The sequence below is a fragment of the Haliaeetus albicilla genome, chromosome 15 (genome assembly GCF_947461875.1).
Source record: "Haliaeetus albicilla chromosome 15, bHalAlb1.1, whole genome shotgun sequence".
Classification (NCBI taxonomy): domain Eukaryota; kingdom Metazoa; phylum Chordata; class Aves; order Accipitriformes; family Accipitridae; genus Haliaeetus; species Haliaeetus albicilla.
In genome coordinates this window covers 26,115,003-26,135,501 of record NC_091497.1, presented here as the reverse complement: position 1 = coordinate 26,135,501, position 20,499 = coordinate 26,115,003, and positions in this window count along the sequence as shown.

Genomic DNA, 20,499 nt, shown 5'->3' with positions numbered 1-20,499 from the left:
ACCTTTCTCAGCTCTGTTCTGATACAAATTGAAAGAAGTGACAACATGCTCAGTTAAGACATGAACCCCTAAGAGGATGCAATGGACACTATCTAAATTGTCTTCTAAACATGGCATTTTCTCTCTAGTGCTCAAGACATGTTCAGTAAACTCTGTAAGATGTTCTGAAGCCACCTTGTTAGTTATTTTGCTTTGATTAAAAATTGTCAAATAGGACCGATTAGATTGGTACATACTCTTTGAAGGTGGGTGGATACAAACAAAAGAAGTGGAAAATGAGTAGGAAGCAATTAAATGAAAATTTGTGAAAACTGGCCTTTACCAGCAGGTAGGTAAATTGACTTTTGAGGCAACAGAATTCTGGAAGCTAACTAACAATAATAATTAATAAAGCACTGTAATTTCTTCATGAGTTGCTGATCTTCAAAGAAGAACAATAATTTAAAATTTAACAGTGTATAATAATTGTAATTAATTACAACTCTATAATAGGGTAAGCGGTTTTTAGGGTAGGTAAACCAGTTTTTTCTTGAATGCTTGTGATTGTTTTTCTAGCATTCTTACTACAAAATGTTTTACAGTTTTATCTTAATGCTTTACTCAATGCATTGCATGGTTGATCATTTGTTTGAGCCTCCTCTAAAATCAATAGAGTTCCTTAAAAGATGCCAAGACCCATCTATGCAGAACCGATTAGAAGGGCAGGCCTTAGCTTACAGGTAATTGGACATACATGACAATTTTTTATTTTATTTCACTTCCATTTAAGTCAACAACAACAGTAGAGGACTTCTTGTTACATTTAGAGACTATTCATTTTAAACAAATTGAATTAAAACATTCTTTCCTCTGATTAAAATTAAATTCGGATATTAAAATAATTTCACTGCAGTCTCATATCCAAATGAATACTAAATCCAAAATTTGGTCTAACAGGGAAATACAGTTGTAATAAACTCAAATGCACATGGCAAATAACAGGACTTCAGATGCTATTTAAATAACATTTTGTTTATGGATGATAAAAGAATTGCATCTGAGATTTCCACTAGCTACCTTCCTTAGATTTTCACCAAATGAACATATGGAATAAGTGTTACTGAAAGTCTCTAGCCTGCTGTCATGGTTTAACCCCAGCCAGCAACTAAGCCCCACACAGCTGCTTGCTCATTTCCCCCCCCCAGTGGGATAGGGGAGAATTGGAAGAGTAAAAGTGAGAAAACTCGTGGGTTGAGATAAAGACAGTTTAATAGGTAAAGCAAAAGCTGTGCATGCAAGCAAAGCAAAACCAGGAATTCATTCCCCACTTCCCATGGGCAGGCAGACGTTCAGCCATCTCCAGGACAGCAGGGCTCCATCATCTCCAACAGTGACTTGGGAAGACAAACGCCATCACTCCAAACATCCCCCCCTCCTTCTTCTTCCCCAGCTTTACATGCTGAGCATGACGTCGTATGGTGTGGGATCTCCCTCGGGTCAGTTGGGGTCAGCTGTCCTGGCTGTGTCCCCTCCCAACTCCTTGTGCCCCCCCAGCCTGCTCGCTGGTGGGGTGGGGGGAGAAACAGCAAAGCCCTTGGCTCTGGGTAAGCACTGCTCAGCAGGAACGAAAACATCCCTGTGTTATCAACACTGTTTACAGCACAAATCCAAAACATAGCCCTGTACTAGTGACTATGAAGAAAATTAACTCTATCCCAGCCAAAACCAGCACACCTGCCAAGAAAACGGGATGAATTAAGACTTGGTTAAGGATCAGCACTTTTAATTAGTTTTGTTTGGAGTTTTTTTGGCAGACTGGAACTGTTAGGTTTTATTTTTACCAGTGTAGTTACCACATACAGTAACTGTTAGTCTGCATGCTAAACCTCCCTGTAAAATTTTTGTGGGAAAAAATTAGCTGTATTTATACAGAAAACATATCTGTAAACAAGCTTCTGTCTCATTAGCTTCCTCCTCTGTCCTTCTCAGAGATGCCCAAAAGCATCTGTTTATTGCACAGCCTTGAAAATTTCAGCTAAAGGAAGAAGGCTTTGCCTAGGTATCCAAAAAAAGGTGTAAATGTGCATGTAGAAATGGTAGACTTGACAGTAAATGGACTGCAGTTTGTATCATGGTTTCCTTTCATCCTCAGTGATAAACTGCTATTTATTTTTTTTCTCAGTGTATATAACCCAGAAATGAGCAATAGATTTCTACTGTGTTTTTCCCCCAGACATGCTCTTGTACTGAATTTTTTACGCCAGCCTCAAGTAAGTTTTTAAATGTGTTATGAACCCTTGAAAACCTGATTTCTCATGAAAGGTGATATATTTTTACCCATAGCAGCATGCTGCCTTTGATCCTTTTAAACCTCTTAAGGTTAAAGCAGCTTTTGAATTATTTTAGTGCATAAAAAATATCAAACGTGTCTAATCCTTTGGTTATTGCCCAAATAAAACAGATTCAAGATGTTGATTCTTAACTGCTTATGCCTTATTTTATCATCTGTTATTATATGAAGCAGATAAGAAATATAATCTTTCTGATCATCTCTTTACAAAGTGTGATAACCCCAAAGTCCCAGAATCTGTTCAGCCAGAAAGGACTTTTCACACTCAAGATTTAACGTAAGCTTGCATCTCAGTCTTCAGCCTGGGAGGTTGCTGTGTACTGCTCTCCTATCTGTCTTAGGGCTTGCTTCAGCCAGCGACTCAACTTTTTGGTGATGGTGTAAGCTGGTGCCTTTCAGCTGAGACAGCTGTATGGTTCAGAGAATATTACCCCTTTCTGGTTCACTGCAAAGGCAGAAGTTACCTTGGATCACCTGAGATTTAGCAAAGCAGTTTAGCTTTCCATGGGAATGGGAGAGAAGCACTCATGCAGGCAATGACAGGCTTGGCTGAGAAGTAATAATTAACAGATGTGTTTCCATTGATACTGTGACAAATGAAGAGAGTAGCTTGGGCCCCTCAAGTCCTGTCATAAAGGAGGTCATAATCCCTTCATTATCAGTGCATCCTGTGCTGTTGACATTGTAATATTGTAGAGACGTTTTCAGCGTAATTTACCCAGTAGAAATAAAAGTGGCATACCAGTCATGGTTTTCACGGGTGGGCGTGAAAGGTTTTGACTTCAGCTTTTCCAAAGGGCTAAATTGCACAAAGGAAGCGTGTTCTCATGCCTACTCTTAAATAGCTTAGCTGAATAAGCTAAATAACTGGAAGTAGCATAAACCTGTTCCTTTACATGAGCATTTTCTGCCTTCAGTTCCTTTACCTATAACCCTTTTCCTTTGCAATATGCTGATCCACTCTGCAGTGCAACACTGCTGTAGGTTTATTAGGTTCACAGGACTTGTCCCAAAATTGGTCTGTGGTAAAGGTCTCCACAATTTGCCTCCTTTCCTTTTTAATACTGTTCTACCATGTTAGTTCCTATGACACTCTGAACAAGGATCAATCTCTGTATGGTAACAGAGTATCAGAGTTACTTCCATTATGGTCCGTACCAAGAACTGAATCTAATGATTTTCACTGTGTGTAATATGAGTGTGCACATACATAGCAAAGATGTTGGTGGCACATGCTGACACTATGATATCTGTGCACAACAGGAAAAGAAGATTATCTGAAGCAAAAAAACATCAGCTACAAAGGGATATATGTATTTTGCTCATATTTTTGTTCTGATAATTGGGATTTGTGTCATGGCTTTATACAGCCCTTAGCACAGGGCATTATGGAGTCTGAGAAGCCAATGAAGGTATTGAAAGGTGCTAAGCTTGTATAGCTCTCCAAAGCCACAGCAGAGCGATTAGTGCCAGAGAATCTCTTTTTCACAGACCCAGGATATCTTGGAAAGAGGAAAGCTAGCACTTTCTCTTAATTAGAGCTTTGGATTAGAGAGAGAAAGTGAACTTCAGACAGTCACTGAAAATTGAGTCAATACAGCTGATGGTTTCTAGGCCTCATTGCCTCTATAGTTCACTGCAAGTGAGACACCTGTGCCTGGTCAGCTGAAAACCTCTCTAGACACCTTGGAATATGTTGGTGAGTGGCTCAGTTTAGTTGTCTAAACAAGGCTCCTATTGTCATTTCACACACTGGTGCATCCAGGATGTGCACATTGGGATGGTAGATAGGACACGGGAAGCTTGTGAGACCTGTGCCCTTCTGAGTAGCATCTGAAGGCTATGTGAGAAGAAAGAGTTATGAAGATAGTGTGCAATACAGAAAAGTCAGCTTGTTTGCAGTCTTAACCTTTTCATTTTCTGACATTGTGATCTCAAGAGTACTAACTTAAAGAAAAAGAAAAAAAAAAGTGCCAAACAAAAAAGCATCTATGATTTAATCTTTATTGACTGAAGGAGGCAAAAAAAGAGATCAGAGCTATCCAGTCTGTCTCCTTGTAATATCATCCTGTGTTCAGGAATATCGTTTAGCTTAATGAGACGGATGTGTGCAGCAAGAGGCATGAAGAAGGGGAATCTGATGCAGACACAGGAGTGTGTTGTGTGGAAATGTGAGCAAGAAATGAGAGGTGGCTGGAAGAGAGATGGGCAGTTAGAGGTAAGTGGGCCTTCATGAGTGATGTTTGTTGACAGCATGCCCACTGATCTGAACATATATGGTTTTATTTATTTAAAAAACGCGTGCTTGGACTAAAAGACCTTTTCCCTGAGTTGCAGTAGTAGAGGCATTTTAATACATCAGCTTTTTTTTTCTCCCTGTCTGTATAGTTACCTTGATAAGTCCTCCATCATGAGTAGTTAGATTCATTGCCTTCTCTTAGACTTACATTTGCCAGTAGGGATTTTTAGGGACAGGTATATTTATAACTGTCCGATGGAGAGAATGCATTATAGTATTGGTTGAAAAAAGCATAAAGAGTAGCTTTCCATCTGAAGTTACATAAAAGAGTCTTCATTGTTTATTTTTTATTGATTTACTAAATTAACAGGATTATTTAAATTGTTTATTAGACAAAAAATCTTAAACCTTTGAGGCTTCAGGCAATTTTTCCAGGAGCTTGTAAATGTTGCAGAGAAATATTTCAGTTTATTACAGAGGGAGCTTTTCCTTGATGTCAAGTCAGCCCTGAAAGTGAAGAATTAGACAGTCATTGATGTATCTGGTTGTATTCCTGCGTTGAGAGGTTTCCTAGGGCTGATTGTGTGAGAATGTGTTGGAATGAAGCTCTATTTTCCCTTTAATCAATATTACAGAGCCTTTCTATATAAATAAGTTAATATACATTAATTACACTTCACAATGCTTTTGAAATACCAATCTGGGAAGTAATATTACACCACCACAAACATAGCCCCCCGCTCCCAAATCACGATGTTTTTCTTAAGCTACAGGGTAGTGAAGTAGCAACACTGGGTTATAAACAGAAGAGGCAACTATGCATTTCTGTTACCTGTTTGCAAGATCGATAGAGAAGAAGTTTGAGGGAAATCTGTGGTGCTTTTTCTACTGGCACAAGATTTTATAGAAGGAATTTCTCCTTTGAATACTTTTAGGATGTCCTTGCTACCAATGTTTTCCAAAGAAAGCATTGTAGATAGGAGGCTTAGTTAAGTATGCAGCAATATATTTTGTAGAGTCTCAAGAAGCAGAAATAAATATATACATCAATCAGCTACTCTTTTAACGAGGCAAAACCAAAACTTTTTTATATATAAGCTTATTTCTGTTATTAATATGTCCTTGACTCTTAAGTTAGTTCGAGGGTCATTTTATCTGTAAAAATGGAAAGGAGCTTTAACACAAGGATGAAGACAGTAGTCTCTTGTGCATGGTAAAGTACATGCTGTTCCTTTGCAGTATAAAAAGTGTAACATGATCGTGAGTCATGAGTGCAGGCCAAAGCCATGTGCTGCATAATGCTTGCTTCTCGTTTCCTGCAACTCCCTGGTTAGAAAGTACTTAAGAAAGCAACTCAGATTGGTCCTCCAGTTCGACAAATATTTGGTTTTGGATACATAACAGAAAATGTACACTCAGTTTGAAAATGTTAATGTGGAGCAGCTACTTAATTCATTACATAATCATCAATAAGTGATTGGTAACTCTGTCTCTGCTGCTAATGGTGCTTTTAGTATTCATCTTGCACATAGAATAGTACTGGATTGGGTACAGCAGAATGTTTTTAATGGCTTTGTCATCTGCAGTGAACAGAATTTTCTGCATAGAAATTTGGGACCTTCAAAATTGAGAACTGGAACTAGTTAAGACATAATTAACTCTCAGAATACTGCAAAAGGAATATAAGGGAAAAAATCAAGGTAATAAAAAATGTGCCAGTTAGAAAATTATTCAGGAACCAACAATCAAAGCTTGGGCAAACTTCAGCCTAAATAAAGTGTAAAGTGAATTCTACTTTTCTGGAAATAAATTAAAATGTTTCTATAGTCATTCTAAATTAACAGAAATATGGATAATCACATGAAGCAAAAAACATTATCATGTCCTTCACATATTGCACACATGAATGCCAAACCAATTTAACGTGTGATTGTAAGAAGAGAAAATTGTACATAAAGTAACTGAGATGTATTATTTCCGTAGGTTATGTTTTTCCATCCATCGTGTGGGTTACATTTTTCTCACTACTACCTAATCATCAGTCTTGTGAAATGGAAGGAAGGAGCTGGTTTCATTCTCCAGTCATTACTATCTCTCTCTGCCTGAGTCAGAGCCTCCACAATCTCTAATATAGAAAGAAATGGTTTATCTTACAGCCAATGGAGAGAAATTATAAAACTTAAAGTATATGACAAATCATATAGAGCAGTGTTAGACTGCAAATATTGAAAAAAATCCACAGTCAATGCTGAGGTTGAAATGCATATTCACAATGAAAACAAATAATAAGTGTTGACAAACTGGGATCTATTTCCTGAAATAATAGCTAGAAGACTCATAATTGATGCAGAAATTCCTTTACATTTTCTTGCTCTTATATCCCTGCCTGTCATCATAGAATTATCTTTCATTTCAAGACAGACTGTCCAAACTACTAAAATAATAAACCCATTTTACAGTGAGAATGGTGTTTTGGAGGGGTAAAACCCACCGATCTGATTTCCATGGATACATGATTTATCTAATCGGAACTGAAAGTACAAAGGAGCCTAGGAATATGTGTTTCTGTTTGGTGATGCAGCTGCACAAAAGTAACAGATACACTTTTCTGAACACAAAAATACAGGTGTTTTATGGGAAATTTTTGAACACTGCTGTGACCTAGAAAGAAAAATGTAATTTATGGCACAGAGATTACAATTCCTCATTTTGTTACTGAAGACTTTGAGGAATGTCTGTAAAAGTCACAAACTGATTCTTCATAAGTTCTAAGTATCTGAAGATGTAGGACTGATCTTAGAGAGGTTTATTTTCAGGAGTACTTGTACACTGAGAAGTGACAGCATTAACAACATAAATGAATCTAATTCGTGTAGCTGTAACATGTTGCTGCTTTAATTCATAAAGTAAGGAAAGCAGCTACATATTTCCTCTTACATCAGATTATACTGACTTTACTCAAACCACATCCTTTGTTGTCTAGTGAAGATAGAAAATACAAACACAATAAAATTTTTCCCTTTCAACTTTGTTATTATCCTCTTATATCAAATGTAAAAACTACACTTCTCTTTATAACTTATGGATTTGTCCTTTCTTCTTTGCATGCCTCTGTTTATGTAACTAAAAGATGTAAAAGGTTGACAGTCCATAGCTTCACATTCCAAGATTATTATTTAAACTCTGTACTAGGTCTTCAACTGACATTCAGCTGATAAAACACATGAAGCAAGCAGAGCTACAATGATTTAATTTAGAAAAAAAATTGAATGTATATCTTTGAACATTTTCACTGGGTTAATTTAAGCAGCATGGTGACCAGCAACTCAATTCAGTTTCTCACACTTAGGCTTACAGTGCTCATAGGTCCTGTGTCATATGTTCAGCATTATGTGGATGTATTGCTTAACTGGGGAATTTCAAATGGTGTTAGTCATCTTTGGGTAGCTGAACTGAGCCCTAACTCTATAACAGTGAGGCATCTAGGGACTGATTTGCTGCCATACAGAGGTACCAAGTGCTATGTAGGATGTCTGACAGTATCCTGTCCCATCTCCTGCTGCCACTTCAGAAGATCGCAGGTCTATCATTGGTCCTGTTCTGTCAGGCTCGTGTGGATATCCTAAATGGTGTGTCAGTGTCACTGTACACCTGTGTTGACTTAAGTGAATTCTAATCTAATCTACATTAATTATCTTTACTTCATTTATAGACAGTGCAGAGATAGATAGGTAATTCCAGATGCCTATTCGTCCCATTCTAAGATACATAGTGAAGAACAGCTGAGTTAATTTCTGAATCTTTTTTTTTTTGCATGGAGGTTGTTTAAATGATGATGAATAATTTTTTGTGTATGAAATTAGATAGAGTTTAACCTTAAAAGTCTGTTCAGCCCCAACAGATGCTCTTGTAAGCTACATAGGAAAATTCAGTATTAACCGATAGACCTTACAAGTACCATTGAAGTTAATGGAGGATTGGCATTTCACACCTGCTGAGGATTTCTTCTACAAACTTATTAAAAATTCTTTGTGTTTGATCCCTTATAATTTGGTTATAATCTCTTGGATCATTCTATACAATCTTTTCACTTCTTCCTCTTATGTTTTATACATGTATCCAGTCAGTACTATTCTGTCATCCTCAAAGCAGAGTGTCTTTATACCTTGTTCATATTTTAATCTTTTCTCATCCTTTATCTTTTCCTGACCTTAATAATTCTTCCTATTATTTTGTAGAAGCCTAGAAAAGACTCAGTCTTTTCTAAGTACTCATGGAATAAGAGTACTTAGATGCCTGCAGCATGGCATACATGCAGTTGCTCCATTGCCATATGGATCACATGTATTTTGCTCCTAGTCTGCGCTGTTAAGTTTTTCCATCCTGTCTCAGTGCATTGATCCTTCATTAGTTCGTCAGTACCCACAAAGATCTGTAGGCAGCAGTGCTTTTTTTAATCCTCTGCTTTTCACTGAATATCAGTTTGCCTGTTTGCATTTTTTGTGTTGATCTGTGTTTTGGTTTTTTTTGTTCCTCAGGTGAATTAGCTGGTTTTATTGCACATTGAATTCTCTTATCTTCTACACATTGATGAGGTCTTTACTTAGTTTATTGAAATAATTTTCCTATTTATTATAACTGGAATTTGTTCAAGTAAAGACTGCACAGGAGCCAGAGCTGTGTTATTAAATATTCTATGACTTACATATTAAAAGATCTTTGGGTGTTTATCTGTTTCTTAAATCTATGGGAACTTGGTGCCAAAATGCCTTTGCAGATTTTGACCTGCACTGTGTTACATTATTTCTGTGCTCTGAGTATTTTCAAAGCTGAACAATCTAATTGCTTTTATTGCTGTATTGGATATGCTGTTTACACCTGCAATCTGTAATCCCAGTAATTAGCCATGATATTATAGAAAACCATATGTCATTTGGCTGCTGAATACTTTCTTTAAACCAAGTCTGGGTCTAATATTTTATCATTTATTAATGGCTTTTGAAAGTTTGCAGGCAGTTTAATATAATGGTGTTCTTTATTACAAGAACAGAAATGATATGTTCATATGCTAACTGGTTGATGTCCTAAACCAAAGAAACAACAACAGCAACAGCAAAAAGTCTTTTCTAAAGAACTTTCTGAACAATTGCTAAACTTTCCAAGGAAGTACCAGAATCATTCTGTACCTGATGACCTGAGGTCATTAGAATATTCATTAACTCTACCTACTTCACAGCTCTAAATTGAGACACTTTAAGTAAGTGTAGTCACCATAGATTCCCCATATAAACAATGAAGGGATGCATAGACAGTGAGAGGATGTCAGATGAGAACAGTCAAGAGATCTATGAGAGATGTCTCATAGAGGGTTTATTTGTGACTTCATCAAAGGGCTAATAAATTCAATGGCAACCAGTGCAGCAGCTGAACATATAATAGTAGCTGGGATGCTACCCAGAGGCTACTTAATCAGTCTGTCCTTTGTCTCTATTTTTGAGAATCCAGTTGTTAAATATTCTGTCTGTGAAATAAGACTATATACATGAACATATGTAAAAATTCCTATTTATTGGAACTGTCTATATCTACCAGTTTCATAATGAATGACATGTCTGGAGGGTTTTGTTTGGTTTTGTTTTTTTTTTTTTGGTGGTGGTTTTTTTTTTTTGCTAGCACCATCTATATTTACCAGTGTCCTATCAAAGAATGAGAGTCAAGGAGACTTTCAAAAAGAGATGGAAAATCTGAGACCCATTTAAAACCAGGATGTGAAATGTTTCCTTTCATACAGAGTTTATAAGAGAATGTGCTTCCCAAGCCAGTGTCATAGCACTGTCATAGGGCATAGACTTTACTATTGATTATTTGCTATGGGGTCCTTTGATATGGTGATCAGATGTGTTTTGTTTTATATTAAATAGGAGAATGACATGCTACACATGCTAAACACTGGAAATTCAAAAGATGTTTGGATTTCAAGGCTTAAGAGGTAAACCAGTGATATCAGCTAAACCAATATGTTTAATCACAGGTAAATACTTAAAACTAGGCTATTATTATCTAAGTATTATAAAAAAGCATTTTCCAAAAATCCCATTCCTTTAAAAAGTTATATTAGTACAATTTACTAGAAAGAAAAAAAACCCAAACAAATAGAGAAAGCAAGTCTATACATACATGGACATCAATTCAGCAGATAATGGAAACTTTAAATATTGCAGTATCTTTATTGCCAAATTATTTCCACATGGAAATATAAATCTTCTTTTTTCTTCCTGTCCCCACACCTGAATCCTCTTTGTTTCTTTCTTCCCTGACTTGAAGAGAAGAAAAAAAAAAAATGCATAAGGTGTGTTCTATGCCCCATCCTCTGCCTCTCATGTGAGCTTTACAGAGAGAGCAGTGGGCAAGGCCCCCATCCCACTGCTAATGGGATAGCATATTCCTGAAAGTACAGGTCCCTGAGAGTTCCTGTACTTGTTCTTGTAAAGAGAGGGGATGAGAGAGGAAAGGCAAGCAAAGGAGGGATTGTTGTGTGGTTAGGTGTTAGCATCTAGTTATGTCTCTCATTTCTCCCAGTGCAAACAGACTGCAACAGTTTCAGACTTACTGTGTATCCTCATACGGAACATCCTCCTGACCTCTGTGTAAGTCCTAATTTCTACTAAACTTAGAAATAGAGTTTGCTGAAGCATTTTGCACTAAAAATACTGGGTCAGAAAATGAGGAAATAAAAATTCTCTCATAACTATATGTTTGAATTATATTTTTAGTTCAAAATAATCAAAGCAAACAATTCAACAGAGCTTGAGTTTTAGAATCAAGAGTTCTGGTTTCTGATGAATTTAGAATGAAAACAGTCATTTCGGTATGTCCAAATTCCCTTTGATCAAAACTGCCAAAAGTTTATGTTTCAACATTCCTATTTACAAATTTCTGGAATGCTTCAGGTCCTAAAACGATATATGGACTTGCTGTGCCTAATGGTAAAAATGATTTCAAAATCTTCAGGGAAAAGAAAATCCAGCTTTTTAGAATAATTTTGAATAGCAATGTTCACTTTCCAACTATTGAATTTCTGTAGGAGAACTTGTTATGTGAAGGAATGAATCATATTCTGGACATACATAAAGAACAGTAGTACCACTTTTAGTCTATCTTCAGAGCACTTAAATAGATCAGTGAAGATAACATTTGACTTTATCACACATTTAAGTTTTTCCTAAAATAGGTGCTGAATGCGTCTATTCATACCACCATAAAAGATGCTTAAGTTATGTGTATAGCCATTCAAAATGTGGCTTATGATATCTTCAGTTACTTTATTCATAAAGGCAAAAGTTGTGGATACAGATGGGAAAAACTATTGCATGATCTCAGTGACATGGAGGCTGAAGCTGTGACCCAAGGGTCAGACAGGAGCTGCTGTTTAAGTGGGATGAACACATCTAGTAGCACTGGAGAGTTTCCCAAGAGAAGGTTTAGACAGAAGTTCCACCTTGGTAAAAAAAGGGGTAAAAAAAAGACAATAAACTGTCAAACCTGAGGAAATGCAAGCTTCCAAAACATTAAAAAAAGTGGCTCAGAGTTGGGACCCAAAGGCCAAGCTGAGTAAGCAAAAATTGTCTTCAGTTTCAACTTTTGAGTAGTAAGTTTTAATGAAATCACTAACTCTGAAAAATAAGGGAAAGTAATAACTGAGAGAAGGCTGTTTAAAATCACCTAAAGGACTTAGATAAATTACTTATATCAGCTTTTAATGCATCCATGTCCTTTTGCAAGTTTCTCCCTTATTAACTTAATTTGGGTCTGATATTCAGCTGTTACTGGCTTGCTTTTTGACCATGGAATATTTTTAAAATAATTTATGTAAGTAATGTAGAGTTAGGAATTCTTTTTTAAAGATTTTTTTTTTACAAACACTTCTGCAGTCCCATTTCTTACAGTCTTGTGTTTTGATTTGGACAATTTCCATTTACTGTGAAAGTTAGACATTGCACCTTCCACTTCTGTTTGGGACTTTGTGTCTATTACCAGCATTTTCGCATCATTCACATGACCATTTAACATTGTTTTTTTCTGGCTTTCATATGTTACTGAAAGGGCTGCCTGAAGATTAAGACTTTTCCAAATCTAAGTTTGACAAATGTTTCATGGTCAGATTTCTCATAATTAATGGCTTTATGACCACAGGTAAAATCGTTTATCCAGATCTCTTTTCTCCTATAAGTAAATAATAGGATTAATCTCTTCTAACTTCAGACATCTCAAAGTTAGATGCCTAGTTAGATATCTGTCTAGACTCCTTCAAAGTCAGTGGAAATAGGCACCTTCAGAGAGTGAGTCATCCTATTTTCATAGAATCATAGACTCATTTAGGTTGGAAAGGACCTTTAAGATCATTGAGTCCAATCGTTAACCTAGCACTGCCAAGTCCACCACTAAACCATGTCCCTGAGTGCCACGTCTACACGTCTTTTAAACACCTCCAGGGATAGTGACTCAACCACTTCCCTGGGCAGCCTGTGCCAATGCTTGACAACCCTTTCCATGAAGAAATTTTTCCTAATATCCAATCTCAACCTCCCCTGGCGCAACTTGAGGTCATTTCCTCTCATCCTATCGCTTGTTACTTGGGAGAAGAGACCAACACCCACCTCGCTACAACCTCCTTTCAGGTAGTTGTAGAGAGCGATAAGGTCTCCCCTCAGCCTCCTTTTCTCCAGGCTAAACAACCCCAGTTCCCTCAGCCGCTCCTCATCAGACTTGTGCTCTAGACTCTTCACCAGCTTGGTTGCCCTTCTCTGGACACGCTCCAGCACCTCAATGTCTTTCCTGTAGTGAGGGGCCCAAAACTGAACACAGGACTCGAGGTGCGGCCTCACCAGTGCCCAGTACAGGGTAATGATCACCTCCCTGCTCCTGCTGGCCACACTATTTCTGATACAGGCCAGGATGCCGTTGGCCACCTTGGCCACCTGGGCACGCTGCCGGCTCATATTCAGCTGGCTGTCGACCAACACCCCCAGGTCCTTTTCCACCAGGCAGCTTTCCAGCCACTCTTCCCCAAGCCTGTAGCGCTGCATGGGGTTGTTGTGACCCAAGTGCAGGACCCGGCACTTGGCCTTGTTGAACCTCATACAATTGGTCTCGGCCCATCGATCCAGCCTGTCCAGACCCCTCTGTAGAGTCTTCCTACCCTTAAGCAGATCAACACTCCCACCCAGCTTGGTGTTGTCTGCAAACTTAGTGAGGCTGCACTCGATCACCTTGTCCAGATCATTGATAAAGATATTAAATAGAATTGGCCCCAGTACTGAGCCCCGGGGAAGACCACTTGTGACCAGCCACCAACTGGATTTAACTCCATTTACCATGACCCTTTGGGCTTGGCTATCTAGCCAGTTTTTTTACCCAGCATAGCGTATGCCTGTTGAAGGCATTAGCAGCCATTTTCTCCAGGAGAATGCTGTGGGAAATGGTGTCAAAGGCTTTACTAAAGTCTAGGTAGACAACATCTACAGCCTTTCCCTCATCCACTAAGTGGGTCAAATATACTGTCCTAATTTCAGCTGGGATAGAGTTAATTGTCTTCCTAGTAGCTGGTACAGTGCTATGCTTTGAGTTCAGTATGTGAAGAACGTTGATAACACACTGATGTTTCCAGTTGTTGCTCAGTAGTGTTTAGACTAAAGTCAAGGATTTTTCAGCTTCTCATGCCCAGCCAGCGAGAAAGCTGGAGGGGCACAAGAAGTTGGACAGGACACAGCCAGGGCAGCTGACCCAAAGTGGCCAACGGGGTATTCCATACCATGTGACGTCATTTCTAGTATAGGAACTGGGGGGAGTGAGGGCAGGGCATCGCCACTCGGGGACTAACTGGGTGTCGATCGGCAGGTGGTGAGCAGTTGCACTGTGCATCATTTGCACATTCCAATCCTTTTATTATTACTGTTGTCATTTTATTAGTGTTGTCATCATTATTAGTTTCTTCTTTTCTGTTCTATTAAACTGTTCTTATCTCAACCCACGAGTTTTACTTCTTTTCCCGATTTTCTCCCCCATCCCACTGGGTGGGGGGGGAGTGAGTGAGCGGCTGCATGGTGCTTAGTTGCTGGCTGGGGTTAAATCACGACATATACCTATTCTGAGATGGCATGAATAGCCCTTTAAAGGTGTTTTTTCCTCTTTGCTGACTAGGGAGGGATTTAAAAATATGTACCTGAACCTCACTCCAGAATAATTCAACATATAAAATGATACTCCTGCCCATATGTCTGAAAATGATACTGAACTACAGTTTGTGTAACATAAATATCACACTAAATAATCACATTTTATTAACACATAAAAGTAAACCATGATTTTTACTGGTTTAATAGCACTAGGAAAAGCAATGGCATGTGTGACAGAATAATAAATAATGTATGCTTCATATAAATAATTCTATATGTGTGTTTACAGTGGTAGCAATTTGTAATATTCCTAAATTGTCTACTTCTTTTTCAGTACTAGTGAACTGGAATTTTTTGGTTCAGAACCATTCCATGACCTGTGAGCAAACATATTAAAAAACTGTGTGCGCATGCGCGCGCACGCACACACACAGTTTTCTTAATTAACCACATGTTGGAAAGACTAATTCTTAGCCTGTTGTATACCCAGCGCATTGAAAGTAAATGTTTCCAAATAGGAAAAGTTATTTTTAGATGATGATGAAAGGAATTTTCTAATGAATTATGGAGGGAAGACGGTAAATTATGGAAGGAAGACAGTATGCAGTGAAGATATTACAAGGAAAACATCTTTGCATATAAATCATGTAGAAATAGTAGATAATATTCAAAACAGTAATATTTTGACCTTTAAGAGCCCAAAAGATATGCTGGACATATGCAGATTTCAGGGAACTGTGTAATTGGAATTGTGCAGAAGATTTCAAAGAGCAGCAGGATCTGACTTTTCTGACAGCTAATGACAAGATTAGTAGAAGTACCTATCAAGAAACAAAATGTATCAGATGTTTAAAAGACAGGTTGCACTGGAAAAAAACCCATCAACAAAGAAAAAAATAAATTCCTTAACTGGAATGGTTGAACAAACCTGTACTGAAGAGTTATCAGATGTAATACTAGAGAAAATAAATCGATGCATAATTATCTACAGTAGCAAATAGTAGCCCTGTTTTCATTTTTAACGTCAGCTCATAATGCAGTTTAGGGTCTAATGCTATTTTGACATAATGAAGTAAAAAGTTGAAATGTATGATACTCCCAAGGAAATTCATGGTGGAGATACAAATATCCTTCCACATTTCTAAGTATCTCAAGTGGATTTATCATTACTGGCAAACTAATTGGTATCTATTACTTTCTCAGAAGCAATGATGAACCTCTGTAAGTTAGTACTTCTAGGTATGCTGTTAAACTGGGATACCAGCATGACAAGATGCTTGTCTCTCCTTTGGAGTCATGATGAGTACATTCCACAATTTTAAAAGGATATTGCTAAATTACCTGTTACTTACAAACCTCAACTTAAACATTTTTATATTCTGTGAAAAATAGTTCCTAGCAGCTCATTCCAATCATCTTTAACAGGGAGCTCTCCGGTTTTGTTCAAATTAAGCTGAAAAACAGTAACTGAAGTGGACACATAGCAAGTTTCCTTTGTGCTTTCCTTGTTTTCCTTAGGACTGAAGATGTAAGACAGGTGGATGAATGAAAACTGTCTGTGAGGTATATGGCACATATGAGATATATCAAGGTTTGAAAGGTTCTACATACCCAAAGGCTTGTCACTAAAATCCTTAACCTTGGAGAAGTGTGACTAAGGAAACAAAAGTTAGTAGAGGACTGCAGTGGGTTTGGGAATTTTTCTGTCACTCAGTGGTGTGACTGGGTGACTGTCCTCGATTGTCTGTGTTGAGTCTAATTTGACCTGGGCTTGCTGAGGAGACAGATTTTTTGTTTTCCTTTGCCTTTCCTTATGATGTTTCTATCTGGAAGGATTTTGTGTCAATTTAAGAAACACGTTTTATTAGTTGGGTTACTCTATGCTCGATTGGTAACCAGCTTTCCACAGTTGCATTTAATAATCAGTCAACACCACTTAGGGAATGAGGGACTGAATAAATGAAAATTTTGTATGCTATAGAAGTATTACCTTCTTAGAATAGTGGCTCTGATTTTCACATCAAATTTTGTTTAAGTGAAAACACTTCACATTCAGTATGAGAGTGGCATTCTGAATTTTATTTCACCATTTGGCAGAAAATTTTTAGTTAAGTCCACAGCTTCATCTTTTACTTAAGGACATTTTGGAAACATTGAAGGATTTCTGTGGGTTTTAAAACAGCATTTTTTTTCTTATGTATTAAAATGCTGCTGTAAATTTATAAACCCCTTCCTAAAATGTTTGACCACTTTTTTTTTACCCTCAGTATACCAGAGAACATTTTTTTAATAAGAAATACTGAACAAAATACTTTAAATGAGTAAGAATGAAAATAGTGCCATCTGCTTGCTCAGCTTGAAACACATTAGTACTTAGCCTAGTGTACTCATGATTTTACAGTGGCTAATTTATTTTCTATTTGCAATAAATTTGTAGGAAAAGCTTCCATAGTGTCTCCTAAATGAGTTACAATTACTGAAGGCAAATGCAGTAAGAAAGATTGAAATAGATTCTGGACGGACGATGGATTTACACCAGTAAAAAATGCAGAACTCTGTCTAAGCTTTATGCCAAACTTTGAATAGTTCCTAACTGGTACTTTTATTTCATATATAGAATGCCTTAAATTGGTATGGCTGTTAGTTAAAGATCATTCTTTTCAACCTGTTTTACCTCATCACATGTGAAGGAACAATTAACAAAAACTACCAAAACACTGCTTTTGTTTTTTTTATGTTAAGCTGGTGCTTCAAGAGGGGTGGTAGATAACTCATTGTTGGATTCCATCTGTTGCAGTTGGACATCTGCGGGCTGTAATCTTTGGCTATGATGAGCATTGTTTTTCAAATTGTCATAGAGCCCTGAAGACATGTTGGCTTCTTTTGAACAAGAGACCAGCTGCAGAATTCATCTGTCATCACACCTCACCTTTACACTGCAACAGAGGACCAAATCAAGGTAAAAATCCTAACTGTGGTAGCTAGAAAACAGACACACCATAAAAAGTGTACATTGTACCCAGAAGTACTCACAGTCTGGCCTTTGACAAGATTGAACAGGTAGATGAGCCAGGTGGAGTGGGTTGGAGAGAGGAAGAGACAAAAGCTGAAGTGAAACAGGAAAATTATTGTACGCTAAGCAGCTTTCTAGCACAGTTCTATGTAGACATTGCCAACAGGGATGCTTTATAGCATAGCAGTAATCCTAGCTCTTAGATGAAATCTCTTCCCTGTCTTTAGGGGTGATATGAGACACAGTATGAAAGTATTTAGCAGCAGTTCTGGTTGGTGAGTGGTAAAGATCATTTGCACTGTGAAAAGTTGGGAAAACCCAAGCAAAGTTTCATTTTACAGAAAACCTACTGCTAAAACAAGCGTGGCCCAGAGATTAAAAAGAAGGCAGCCATGCTTCTGAAATGATAAATTTTAGGTAACAAAACCAAAAGAAAACTGAACGTCTTAAAGCGGCATTTTTTTATTGGTAAGTTTACTGCTAAGATGGTAAAGAAATTGTCTAAGAAATTGTAGTATTTAAGACTGATGGGAAAGGTTGGACTGTAAGGAAAGCTGAAGCAAGTCTCTAGGGCATAAACGTATGAAAGAGAACCTCAATGTGACCCTTGTATCACAGCTTTGTGTAGACATTAAGTGACAGGACCCTTTATTCTGGCCAGAGCATTGAGGTGGATCTGATTATGTCTTTTCCTCTAAGAGTGCAACCTGTGCAGAAAAAGAGCTCCTAAACTGAAATGCTAAGTTTTGTTAGGACACGGGATTAGAACAGTGACCTTCTAACAGAGGAGTTTTGCAGGGTAGACAGAATAAAAGTAAAGGACACTGAAAACAAAGCCCACCATGTGTGTACTGTGCCCTTTTCTTCAGTCTTGCTCACATCACTATCTTTCAGTGCTTCCTTGGCTGCCATAAACTCTTGTCTGTTTGACACCTGTTTTATGACATTCATTCTCCTAGTGTAATACTGTTGATGTCTGTGGATCACATCAAGAACTAATTTTTATTTGTATTCATGGTCATCTCCCAAAAGGTCATGTTTGGTTAGAAATTTGTTTTGTATTGTTTTTCATGAGGATTCTTCAAACCAGTTGAAATATGCATTATAGCTGTATGATTAGATATGTTTTTTGCAAATGGACAAATAGGGAAAACATGTCTCTCATCACATACTGATAGTCTGATAATGAAGAAAATTATCAAATTCCCACTGGTTGTTTAAAATTCCAGTTGCTGAAAGAAAGATTCTTGCTCTCAGAAGCTAAAACCTTTATGGGTCAGAATTATGTGGTTTTTATTTGGTGCTGCTTCTATCATAGAAAACATAAATCGAACTTACTCAGATAATTAAGAAAGGTTTATGGTTGTTTAATATCAAAAGTCACAACCAGCTGAGTAATTTCACTCCCACAATTAAGAGCTAGAGTTATTAAAATCCATTCCTGACTCTGAGATCAATTTGCTGGAAAAAGTTTGGGAATAACAAAGAGGGCTAAATTTTCAAATGTGGGCTGCAGTCCTTGGTATCTTCTGTCTTGTCTTGATTTTTTTTTGTTACTTTTTTTAATTCTTTTTTTTTTTATGTTAAACTTCCCCCCCCCCAATCTGTGAAATCTTACAGGAAGTGCTTCCATGCTTCATTATCTTCATTATAGCTCTTCATCAACTGGATGACTTTAACTGTTGTCTGGAGATGATGGAAGATATTTTCTCATCTGAAGTAGGCACTTTTCTAAAACTTAATTTTCTAGCATTACACAGTACTTTTTTGACTGAAAAGTTCACAGTAAAATGCTGGGAATATTTTTAGGAACTACACGGCTATTCCTAATAAGGCAGAGCTGAAAATGTCAGAAAAAAAGGCGAGTCTTTTGCATATGGATGGAAGTGATGTTAAAGACTTTTTTGAGTTAAATAGATTCCTGCTTTCCTTCTGTATATTCTTGTCTATATACATACAGAAACAACAGTTTCTTAACCTAATGTTAATTTTGGTTATAACACAAATACAATTTTTACTTGTATGTTATCATGACCATTTTGCAACTGAATTCAGAAGAAATTTTTTCCACTTGATGCATGAAGTGGTCTTATTTCAATGTTTTTACCAACGTAGTTGATTGATAGACATTTAAGGATGAGGCCATTCAGTGTTTCAAGGTTTTCATGTCACATCATTTCAGCTGAGATAATCAGGTCTTCGAAAAGATGAACTCCTTGCTATATTGTAGTCTGTTATAACTGATACTGGTTTTAAAAGACATTGTTAACCTACTGAGATGAAAACAAGAAGGCTTACTGTAATGTTTATTAGTCTTTAAAGTTTCCAACTTTAAAGGAACATGGTACTCCTCTGGTAATAGCTGCATTAAGATACAGATTTTTCTATTGCTTTTCTGCCCTCCAGTAACAAGCAGGTTGAATTTTACTGTGATACAGCATGCATTAACTTTCTAGTCATCGATCAAAAGGAGAGCGTTTCTGTTTTACAACCTTAGCTATATTTTCATACTTTTCCTATAGCTTTCTTGTAAAATACTCATTATAAACTCTGGCTTATAAAATAATATTACTTTTCTTCATACTCTTCCAATGTTTTTTTCAGATTATTTTATTTTCCAATATTATTTGCAGTTTGAAAGAAAAGCCTATTCCTATAAATGTGCTTAGAAAAAATATGTTAAAAAATTATTTCTACTTTGTATGCACATGAAAAAATGCAAGGATTTGCCCTCAGGGATAAT